Genomic DNA, 12,622 nt, shown 5'->3' with positions numbered 1-12,622 from the left:
AAATATGGTTTGACCAAAACAAACTGTCATTAAACGTAAATAAGACAGGGATGAAATGGAGGTGTGAGAGTCACTAGGTGTTCACAGGAAACACATGTATGTATTTATTTATTTATTCTTGTATTTATTAATGTATTTTCATTGTTAGTTGGTTTTATCTTTACTGTTGTGTTTTGTTTTATCAGGTTCTTTTTGTCTCTTTCTCTAAAATTGTAGCATTATTAGTTATTATATTATTATTATTATTATTGCTGTTGTTGCTGTTTTTATTATTAATATATGAATAAAAAAATACTACAACTTGTAATACATTTGACTCTTTTACGACAACAAGCTCTGAGCCATTAATTATTATACAGAAAATAAATGCACACAGGTCCCATTTTTAAGTTATAAAATACATCTGTCAGCTGTTTCAGAAGAACATAACAGGTCAGTTTAACATAAAAAAAGTTAAATAATACTCAGAGACATACTTTCTTTAGGGTTTTAACGAGGAAAAATTAAGATAAAGCAAAATAAAACAAATAACCTACGAAGCAGGAAATCCAAGAATTGCTTCATTGGTTCAAGGTTCAAAGCAAAGTTGCGCTGCAAAAACAGTTGATTACAGACCCACTTCAGGGTCTGTAATCAATGTAAAGAAATAATAATTTTCCCAACAAACACCCCCAAAAACAACCGTCACTCTGAAGGACCAATAATGGAATTGTTACGCAAAAAGGCTATTGATGTCGGCGGATTGAAGCATTTCTTAACGATATCCGAAAAGAACCGGTTCTCGATATCCATCCCTAGTCTCAACTTACCATGGAATTCCTGCGAGATCCCACAAGATCTCCTGTCTTGTCAATCCAGGAAATGTTCAACATTTGACATTTCCTGTTTTACTGTGGGCTCAATATGTGGCACTTCCTGTTTCAGTGTGAACTTGCCACTGTATTCCCACGAGATTCCACAAGATCTCATCTGTCAATCCAGGAAGCACAATGGAGCACCAGAGTGCAATGGAGCATCCTGCCAGTGTCCAAACACTTCCATATGCACACGTGACGTTGACTTGTGATTTGGAGGACAGATTTAACTGGGACTTCCTCACGGCAAGGGCCGCCATTCCTCTCCTGGGTGCAGACTTTCTCTGTGCGTATGGACTGCTGCTGGACATCAAAAACCACCGTCTCATTGATGCCACCACCTTTTCCTCTTACAGCTGCACCCTCAGCAGTGTGGGCTTCGTCAGGTTGTCCAGCCTGTGGTCGCAGGTGGACATTTTCCACCGCCTGCTCGGGGAATTCCCCACTCTCACACAACCCCCTTTCTCCACCCCCACTGCCAAGCATGGAGTGGAGCACCACATCACCACCATGGGTCACCCACTGTATGCCCGTGCAAGATGCCTCGACCCAGCCAAGCTCAGCATCAACAAAGTGGATTTCCACAGCATGGAATGCCTCAGCATCACCTGCTGCTCCGACAGCCCTTGGGCGTCACCTATCCACATGGTGCCTAAAGCCGGTGGTGAGTGGTACCCATGCAATGACCGCCACTGACTCAACAACGCCAGAATGCTACCCCATGCCCCACATGCAGGACTTTTCTGCACACCTGGCAGAAACAGTCATCTTCTCCAAGGTGGACCTCATCCGTGGATACCATGAGACATACGTACCCAAAACGGCGGGGATCACACCATTCAGAATGTTTGAGTTCCTGAGGATGCCTTTTGGACTTAAAAACACTGCCCAGTCTTTCAAGCATCTCATGGAGTCTGTGTTACATGACCTGCCATTCCTGTTCGTCTACCTGGACGATATCCTGCTGGCCAGCTCCTCCCAGTGGTGGCACTTGTCCCACCTAAGGATCCTTCATCTCAGCCGGCATGGCCTGATAATCAACCCGCAAAGTGCCACCATCGACTTTGTAGGGCACGTAGTCACAAAAGACTGTGCTGTGCTCCACCCATTTGAGGTGGAGGCAGTGCTTGACATCCCACAACCACCCACAGTGCGAGCCCTGCAAGAGTTCTTTGGAATGGTGAACTTATATCAGCGTTCATCCCCAAAGCTGTTGCAGTCATGCGCCCCTTATACAAGACTCTAAAGGGGAAAGCTCCCAAACATACAGTGGACTGGTTGATGGAAAGAGATACAGCATTCTCCAATGCCAAAACAGCCCTGGCATCCCCAGCGATACTGGCACACCTATCACCTGACATCCCCATATCCATCACCATGGATGCATCAGACTATGCCGTGGGTGCAGTACATAAACAGTGGGTAAATGGGCCATGGCAACCGCTTGCTTTCTTCAGTTGACAGTTAAGCCCCAATGAGCGCAAATAAGCACCTTCAACCAGGAGCTGTTCGCTCTGCACCTCGCTGTCTGACACTTCCACACACTACTGGGGGGTGGCAGTTTACAGCTTTCATTGATCACAAGCTGCTGTCATTCACCATGGCCAAAGTCTCGGAACCCTGGTCCGCCCGCAAGCAACGGCAGCTTGACTACATCTCAGAATTCACTACAGACATCCAGCACCTCACAGGCAAGATGAACTCTGTGGCAGACTGCTTCTCCCAAGCCTTCACATCCACCGTCCACCTTGACCTGGACTACAACTGCATGGCTGCAGATCAAACCGCTGACCTGGGGGTGCAAGCACTCAGATCAGTGACCACCAGATTACAGCTCACAGACATCACCTTAGGTGAGGGCAGTGCCAAATTGCTCTGTGATATCTCCACAGGCCAGCCACGGCCAGTTGTCCCCACCACATTGAAGTGGCGTGTCTTCGACGCTATGCACAGTCTTTCCCACCTTGGAACAAAAGCATCACAATAGCTAGTGGCAGTGATGTTCAGCTGGCATGGGCTCAAAAAAAGACATCAGAACCTGGGCAACCTCTTGTGGTGCCTGCCAATGCTCCAGAGTTCACAGGCACATCAAGGCCTCCCTGACCCACTTCCCAGGACCTGAACGGCGGTTCGACCTTGTTAATGTGGACCTTGTGGGACTCCTTCTTCCCTCCTCTGGATTTACACACCTCTTCACCATGGTGGACAGAACCACTTGCTGACCAGAGGCGATACCACTGACAGCCGCATCAACGGTTGACATGGACCGAGCGTTTATTGGTACATGGGTTGCTCGGTTTGGAATCCCCGTGAACCTCTCTTCAGACAAAATCTCACAGCTCAGAGCTATGGAATGCGATCGTTGACAGCCTGGGGGTGAAACTCCACCGGACCACAGCATATCACCACGAGGACAATGGACTGTGTGAGCACTTCCATCGCTCCATGAAAGTCGTGCTGGATTAAATGACAGCAGTTGGCTCAACAGGCTTCCGTGGGTCATGCTGGGCCTGTGTACCGCCCCCAAGGAGGACCTCCGGGCCTCATCAGTGGAGCTATTTTATGGACAGCCACTACCGGTCCCTGGGGATTTCATCCCTGACACCACGGCCCCCTGATCAGCAGCCCGCCAAAAGAGCGACCTTCAAAACAAATTTTGACGTTTTGCACCGGTGCTGACTAAACAACACGGCACTCCATTTTCCTACACGCCCTCATGCCTGCAATCAGAGGATTATGTTTTTATTCATCATGACACACACAGAGGGCCACTACAGCCCCTTTATGTCCTTAAACGGGTGACAAAAACATTCATTGTGGATGACATTGGCAAACCTGAATGCATTTTGGTGGACCGCCTTAAACCGGCCCACCTGACTCTGGACCAACCCACGGAGCGCCTACTTAGACAATGCCATCCTCCATGCTGCCCAACATGCATGTCTTAGGCTCGCAGGGCCTCCGACACCCAGCTGTGGTGGACCCCACTGCGGCCGGATTATATGCCCCCTGTTTTTGACTTTTTTTTTTAACTTTCTCCATTTTTTTTTTTTTTGTTCTTCCCTGTGGTGAATTCTGGGAGGGCCTGTGTAGCATGCACGTGCACACACACACAAAAGGACTGTCTCGTACATAATTCACTGACTCAAATGGTGTTCAGTAGGAAATGCAGGCACTTGCAGTAACAGTGGGTTTCCTGCTTTACTTAGGGATACGTGTCACACCTCTGTGGATCAAACCTGTTCCTACACAATTGTCCGCTGCTGCTGATTGCTTAAACATTTACAGACCTTGATGCTCAAAGTCACATGCTTCTGTGAATTGCCACAACAAAGGGTTTTCAAGTGCTAATCAAAAAGCTTTGATTTCCACTTTCTGCAGCTGAAGAATGTGCATTTGATTTGGCCGGTCTTTTGCCACCCATGGACCCCCCCCCCCCCCCCCCCCCCCCCCCCGCAGAGTCCAAGCCGGATGTGTGCCTGAAAAGTGATGCTGCTGTTTTTTCTTTTCTATGATTAAAGCACATGCTATGCGTGTTTGAATGTAGAACCCGTCTCCTTTTACTGTTTCTGACTCAGTTTCTACATACTCTCTGCTTTTAATCTCTCGGTCATGGCATTCCTTTGACTACCAAAACATAGATTCAAAATGGCGTAGCGGTTTGTTGTTTCCTGCCCTAGGTTGGTAGAGCATGTGTACAAGTGACCACAGCGCCCCATGAATCTTCACATGTGGCTATTCCTTGTGTCTTTGTGCTGTTCTGTTTTTTCCACATAAATCTCATTTTTCCACATTATCTTGTGACAGTGAAAACACACGTGAGCTCCTCTCTCCTGAGAGAAAATGCTTTAGTCTCCATCTCCTGCAGACATCAGCCAGTCAGCGGTGGCCAGGGGTCTCATGTACAAAGTGTGCGTATGCACAAAAACATGGCATACGTCCATCTCCACACTAACATTCAGAAGTATCAAAAGTGAAATGAGTGTGGAAATGTGCGGTGCACCGCGCAAAAATCCTGGCTGCTGTATGTACATTTCTACAGCTATTGTTCCTCTGTGGACATGTAGAGGTGATGATGGGAACTGTTAATAGTGTGAAAACATGAAGTCATCAGAGTGATGTGGACGTCAGAGACACACTGATGAACAATTAACACACCCACGTGTTTGCAGTTATATGGGTGGATACAAAAATATGCACAAACTGATATGTCAAATGGCACTAACAGTGGCTGCGTTAGTGTTGTTAGTGGACCTTCAATCTAACATGTGCGAGTATTCAGGAAATGCGAAGATTTACTTCCAAATGACGATAATTGACTCATAAACCAATTTCGACTACCAAGGCCACTGTTACTGGTGTTTTGCCAGTCCCAGCAGAAGACTGCCCCTCCCTGAGCCTGGTTCTGCTGGAGGTTTCTTCCTGTTAAAAGGGAGTTTTTCCTTCCCACTGTCGCCAAGTGCTTGCTCACAGGGGGTCGTTTTGACCGTTGGGGTTTTTCTGTAATTATTGTATGGCCTTGCCTTACAATATAAAGCGCCTTGGGGCAACTGTTTGTTGTGATTTGGCGCTATATAAATAAAATTGATTTATTGATTGATTGATTGATTGCACAAAACTGCAGCCGACCCAGAGCACAATATGGTGAGGAAACAGGGGTTGTCTGGGCCCACACAGGTGTTGACCACGCTGGGCTTCCTGGCAACAAGGGCATTCCAGCGGGAGCTGGCTGATCAGTCAGGAGTGTGCCAGTCAGATTTCAGACAACGTTATTGATCCCTTCAAGGTCAACTTCACACCCAATTACTTCAGACAAAATACAGCAATTAATCCATAATTATTACTAGTTGAATGTAATAATGCCATACATCAGAATTAAAACAACCACACATGTACATTTGATTGTTTATGTGTGCTAAACTTTGAAACAGTCCCTCATCTGAATTGAGGCAAAGTGAGTGTTGTCCGCAGCAGAAATACTGCACAGCCGAGCTTGGGGGGGCGGGGGCTGCTGCAGCTGTGCCACCTGGCCTCCCTGAAGGGGATGGAGGAGTGGCAAGTGCAGAGGCCGGGGTGGGGGGTTGGGACAGAAACACAAGGGGGAGGAGGAGGTGGGTGGAGTGTGCGCCCATGTGTGCAGGTGGTTCATATCGGTCTCTGTCCGTGTATGCGTAGAGTCTGAAGTGGCCTTGTCGACAACCGCAGACTGTGGGGGAGGGCAGATGAAAAGGGAACCATATGCGTCACAAGGGCCATTGAAATCTTTCTGGAGGAAACAAGCGGGGCATTTTGACCTTCGGTAGCTGATAAGGCTGCCGTGTTTGGGTTAGGCACAGAAACACAGAACTCCAGTGCAGCTTCTGTGTAAGTGGTTTTAACATGTAAGTGGTTTTAATGTCTTGTCATATTAAAAAAAATGATGTAATTAACAGGAAATAAAAGGGCTGACTTCTTCTTCTAAAAGCTGTTAATGTCTAAGGCAGTGATGTCCAAATTATTCCAGAAAAGGCTAAAAGGGTGCAGTTTTTCTTTGCAGCCACTGACTCCAACAGGTCAGTTCATTGATTAACACCATTTTGAGGTGGCATACGTTGAATATTTTGTGTGCCCCAAATGTTTGCAGGTACTTCACCTGTTAGGACATATATCAGCGTGCTTCAATATGCTGTTAACTTACAAAACAAAACAAACTTACCCTTAACTGATTAGCTATACACCAGCGTATGCCAGTGTTTTTAATATGGTTGGCATACGTAGGCTCAATCGTCACGGTGTTACAGGGGTGTTATAAACACTACCCAGTCTAGAACCCATGGATCCCCACAGGCAGTCTGCTAGTGTGTGTGTGTGTGTGTATATATATATATATATAAATATATATATATATATATATATATAAAATCAGTTATCAAGTTGTTCACCAATGAATATGGCTTTTTACACCCTTCAGAAAATCATACACCCTGAGGCCGAACCCTGGTTTTCTTCAGGGTGTATAAAGCCATAGTCATTGATAAAACAACTTGATAACGATTTTATCATATACCTATAAATGCACACAGAACACAATACATGTGCTCTCCCTTCGCTCACTGCCTCCGGGAGTATGGATGCGGGACCCGCAAAGAATCCAAGTCATGGCCACGGAGCTCTGCGGCTGCGGTTACCGAGATCATGCAGCGGGCGCTGCGCATCAAAACAGCAAGCGTAGTCTCTGGACCTGATGCTGGAGTTGGATGCAGCTCGACACAGCAGACAGGGGGGCGGTGTGAGTGGCACGCTGCGGCGATTATCGAGAGAGCGCATCGGAGACAGTGACAGCAATCACGGTGATGCCGACTGGTGCCGTGACCGGCCCGCCTGATAAGGATGCAGAACACAATGCGCAGTAAAAAAGAAGATGAAGCATGCAAAATTGCACTAAAAAAAATCTGTGAAACTGCGAGGCCGTGAAAGGTGAACTGCGATATACCGAGGGACCACTGTATTAAATTACACATTGACAATATCTAGGATCGCACGTGCCGTGACGTCACAACATATGTATGGATTGGCTGATTACCAAGGCGACATTCACTTACTCGGGTGGTATTAAAAATATTACCAAAACCACGTACACATTAAAACCACGTACACACCAAAACCACTTACACATTAAAACCATGTACACATTAACACCACGTACACATTAACACCACGTACACATTAACACCACGTACACATTAAAACCACATACACATTAACACCACGTACACATTAACACCACGTACACATTAACACCACGTACACATTAACACCACGTACACATTAACACCACGTACACATTAACACCACGTACACACCAAAACCAGGTACACATCAAAACCAGGTACACATTAAAACCAGGTACACATTAAAACCACGTGCACATTAACACCACGTACACATTAACACCACGTACACATTAACACCACGTACACATTAACACCACGTACACATTAACACCACGTACACACCAAAACCAGGTACACATTAACACCAGGTACACATTAAAACCAGGTACACATTAAAACCACGTGCACATTAACACCACGTGCACATTAACACCAGGTGCACATTAACACCAGGTGCACATTATCACCAGGTGCACATTAACACCAGGTACACATTAACACCAGGTGCACATTAACACCAGGTGCACATTAACACCAGGTGCACATTAACACCAGGTACACATTAACACCAGGTACACATTAAAACCAGGTGCACATTAACACCAGGTACACATTAACACCAGGTACACATTAACACCAGGTACACATTAACACCAGGTGCACATTAACACCACGTGCACATTAACACCAGGTACACATTAACACCACGTACACATTAACACCACGTACACATTAACACCACGTGCACATCAAAACCACGTGCACATCAAAACCACGTACACATCAACACCACGTGCACATTAACACCAGGTGCACATTAACACCAGGTGCACATTAACACCACGTGCACATTAACACCACGTGCACATCAAAACCACGTGCACATCAAAACCACGTACACATTAACACCACGTGCACATTAACACCACGTGCACATTAAAACCAGGTACACATTAACGCCACATGCACATCAACACCACGTGCACATTAACACCATTTACACACCAAAACCTTGTACACATTAAAACCACGTACACATTAACACCAGGTACACATTAACACCACGTGCACATTAAAACCACGTACACATTAACACCACGTGCACATCAAAACCACGTGCACATCAAAACCACGTACACATTAACACCACGTGCACATTAAAACCACGTTACACATTAACACCACGTGCACATTAACACCACGTGCACATCAAAACCACGTGCACATCAAAACCACGTACACATTAACACCAGGTGCACATTAACACCACGTGCACATTAACACCACGTGCACATCAAAACCACGTGCACATCAAAACCACGTACACATTAACACCACGTGCACATTAACACCACGTGCACATTAAAACCAGGTACACATTAACGCCACATGCACATCAACACCACGTGCACATTAACATCATTTACACACCAAAACCTTGTACACATTAAAACCACGTACACATTAACACCAGGTACACATTAACACCACGTGCACATCAAAACCACGTGCACATCAAAACCACGTACACATTAACACCACGTGCACATTAACACCACGTGCACATTAACACCAGGTGCACATTAACACCACGTGCACATTAACACCACGTGCACATCAAAACCACGTGCACATCAAAACCACGTGCACATTAAAACCACGTGCACATTAAAACCAGGTACACATTAACGCCACATGCACATCAACACCACGTGCACATTAACACCATTTACACACCAAAACACCTGTACACATTAAAACCACGTAACATTAACACCAGGTACCATTAACACCACGTGCACATTAAAACAACGTACACATTAACACCACGTAACATCAAAACACGTGCACATCAAAACCACGTACACATTAACACACGTGCACATTAAAACCACGTACACATTAACACACGTGCACATTAACACACACTCAAAACCACGTGCACATCAAAACCACGTACACATTAACACCAGGTGCACATTAACACCACGTGCACATTAACACCACGTGCACATCAAAACCACGTGCACATCAAAACCACGTACACATCAAAACCACGTACACATTAAAACCAGGTACACATTAACGCCACATGCACATCAACACCACGTGCACATTAACACCATTTACACACCAAAACCTTGTACACATTAAAACCACGTACACATTAACACCAGGTACACATTAACACCACGTGCACATCAAAACCACGTGCACATCAAAACCACGTACACATTAACACCACGTGCACATTAACACCACGTGCACATTAAAACCAGGTACACATTAACGCCACATGCACATCAACACCACGTGCACATTAACATCATTTACACACCAAAACCTTGTACACATTAAAACCACGTACACATTAACACCAGGTACACATTAACACCACGTGCACATCAAAACCACGTGCACATCAAAACCACGTACACATTAACACCACGTGCACATTAACACCACGTGCACATTAAAACCACGTACACATTAACACCAGGTACACATTAACACCACATACACATTAACACCAGGTACACATTAAAACCACTTACACACCAAAACCAGGTACACATTAAAACCACGTACACATTAAAACCACTTACACACCAAAACCACGTGCACATCAAAACCACGTACACATTAACACCACGTGCACATTAACACCACGTGCACATTAAAACCACGTACACATTAACACCACGTGCACATCAAAACCACGTGCACATCAAAACCACGTACACATTAACACCACGTGCACATTAAAACCACGTACACATTAACACCACGTGCACATTAACACCACGTGCACATCAAAACCACGTGCACATCAAAACCACGTACACATTAACACCAGGTGCACATTAACACCACGTGCACATTAACACCACGTGCACATCAAAACCACGTGCACATCAAAACCACGTACACATTAACACCACGTGCACATTAACACCACGTGCACATTAAAACCAGGTACACATTAACGCCACATGCACATCAACACCACGTGCACATTAACATCATTTACACACCAAAACCTTGTACACATTAAAACCACGTACACATTAACACCAGGTACACATTAACACCACGTGCACATCAAAACCACGTGCACATCAAAACCACGTACACATTAACACCACGTGCACATTAACACCACGTGCACATTAACACCACGTGCACATCAAAACCACGTACACATTAACACCACGTACACATTAACACCACGTGCACATTAAAACCACGTACACATTAACACCAGTACACATTAACACCACTTACACACCAAAACCAGGTACACATTAAAACCACATACACATTAACACCAGGTACACATTAAAACCACTTACACACCAAAACCAGGTACACATTAAAACCACGTACACATTAACACCAGGTACACATTAAAACCACTTACACACCAAAACCAGGTACACATTAAAACCACGTACACATTAAAACCACTTACACACCAAAACCAGGTACACATTAAAACCACATACACATTAACACCAGGTACACATTAAAACCACTTACACACCAAAACCAGGTACACATTAAAACCACGTACACATTAAAACCACTTACACACCAAAACCAGGTACACATTAAAACCACGTACACATTAACGCCACGTGCACATCAACACCACGTGCACATTAACACCATTTACACACCAAAACCTTGTACACATTAAAACCACGTACACACTAAAACCACGTACACATTAAAACCACGTGCACATTAACACCACGTGCACATTAAAACCACGTACACATTAAAACCACGTACACATTAACACCATGTACACAATAAAACGACGTACACGTTAACACCACGTACACATTAACACCACGTGCACATTAACACCACGTGCACATTAAAACCACGTACACATTAAAACCACGTACACATTAAAACCACTTACACACCAAAACCACATATACATTAAAAACAGTTACACATTAAAACCAGTTCCACATTAACACCATGTGCACATCAACACCACTTAATCAATCAATCAATCAATTTTTTTATATAGCGCCAAATCACAACAAACAGTTGCCCCAAGGCGCTTTATATTGTAAGGCAAAGCCATACAATAATTATGTAAAACCCCAACGGTCAAAATGACCCCCTGTGAGCAAGCACTTGGCGACAGTGGGAAGGAAAAACTCCCTTTTAACAGGAAGAAACCTCCAGCAGAACCAGGCTCAGGGAGGGGCAGTCTTCTGCTGGGACTGGTTGGGGCTGAGGGAGAGAACCAGGAAAAAGACATGCTGTGGAGGGGAGCAGAGATCGATCACTAATGATTAAATGCAGAGTGGTGCATACAGAGCAAAAAGAGAAAGAAACAGTGCATCATGGGAACCCCCCAGCAGTCTAAGTCTATAGCAGCATAACTAAGGGATGGTTCAGGGTCACCTGATCCAGCCCTAACTATAAGCTTTAGCAAAAAGGAAAGTTTTAAGCCTAATCTTAAAAGTAGAGAGGGTGTCTGTCTCCCTGATCTGAATTGGGAGCTGGTTCCACAGGAGAGGAGCCTGAAAGCTGAAGGCTCTGCCTCCCATTCTACTCTTACAAACCCTAGGAACTACAAGTAAGCCTGCAGTCTGAGAGCGAACCGCTCTATTGGGGTGATATGGTACTACGAGGTCCCTAAGATAAGATGGGTCCTGATTATTCAAAACCTTATAAGTAAGAAGAAGAATTTTAAATTCTATTCTAGAATTAACAGGAAGCCAATGAAGAGAGGCCAATATGGGTGAGATATGCTCTCTCCTTCTAGTCCCCGTCAGTACTCTAGCTGCAGCATTTTGAATTAACTGAAGGCTTTTTAGGGAACTTTTAGGACAACCTGATAATAATGAATTACAATAGTCCAGCCTAGAGGAAATAAATGCATGAATTAGTTTTTCAGCATCACTCTGAGACAAGACCTTTCTGATTTTAAAGATATTGCGTAAATGCAAAAAAGCAGTCCTACATATTTGTTTAATATGCGCTTTGAATGACATATCCTGATCAAAAATGACTCCAAGATTTCTCACAGTATTACTAGAGGTCAGGGTAATGCCATCCAGAGTAAGGATCTGGTTAGACACCATGTTT

The sequence above is a fragment of the Thalassophryne amazonica genome, unplaced genomic scaffold (genome assembly GCF_902500255.1).
Source record: "Thalassophryne amazonica unplaced genomic scaffold, fThaAma1.1, whole genome shotgun sequence".
In the NCBI taxonomy this organism is placed as follows: domain Eukaryota; kingdom Metazoa; phylum Chordata; class Actinopteri; order Batrachoidiformes; family Batrachoididae; genus Thalassophryne; species Thalassophryne amazonica.
The sequence above is the reverse complement of the archived record's forward strand: the minus strand, read 5'-3'. Positions refer to the sequence as shown.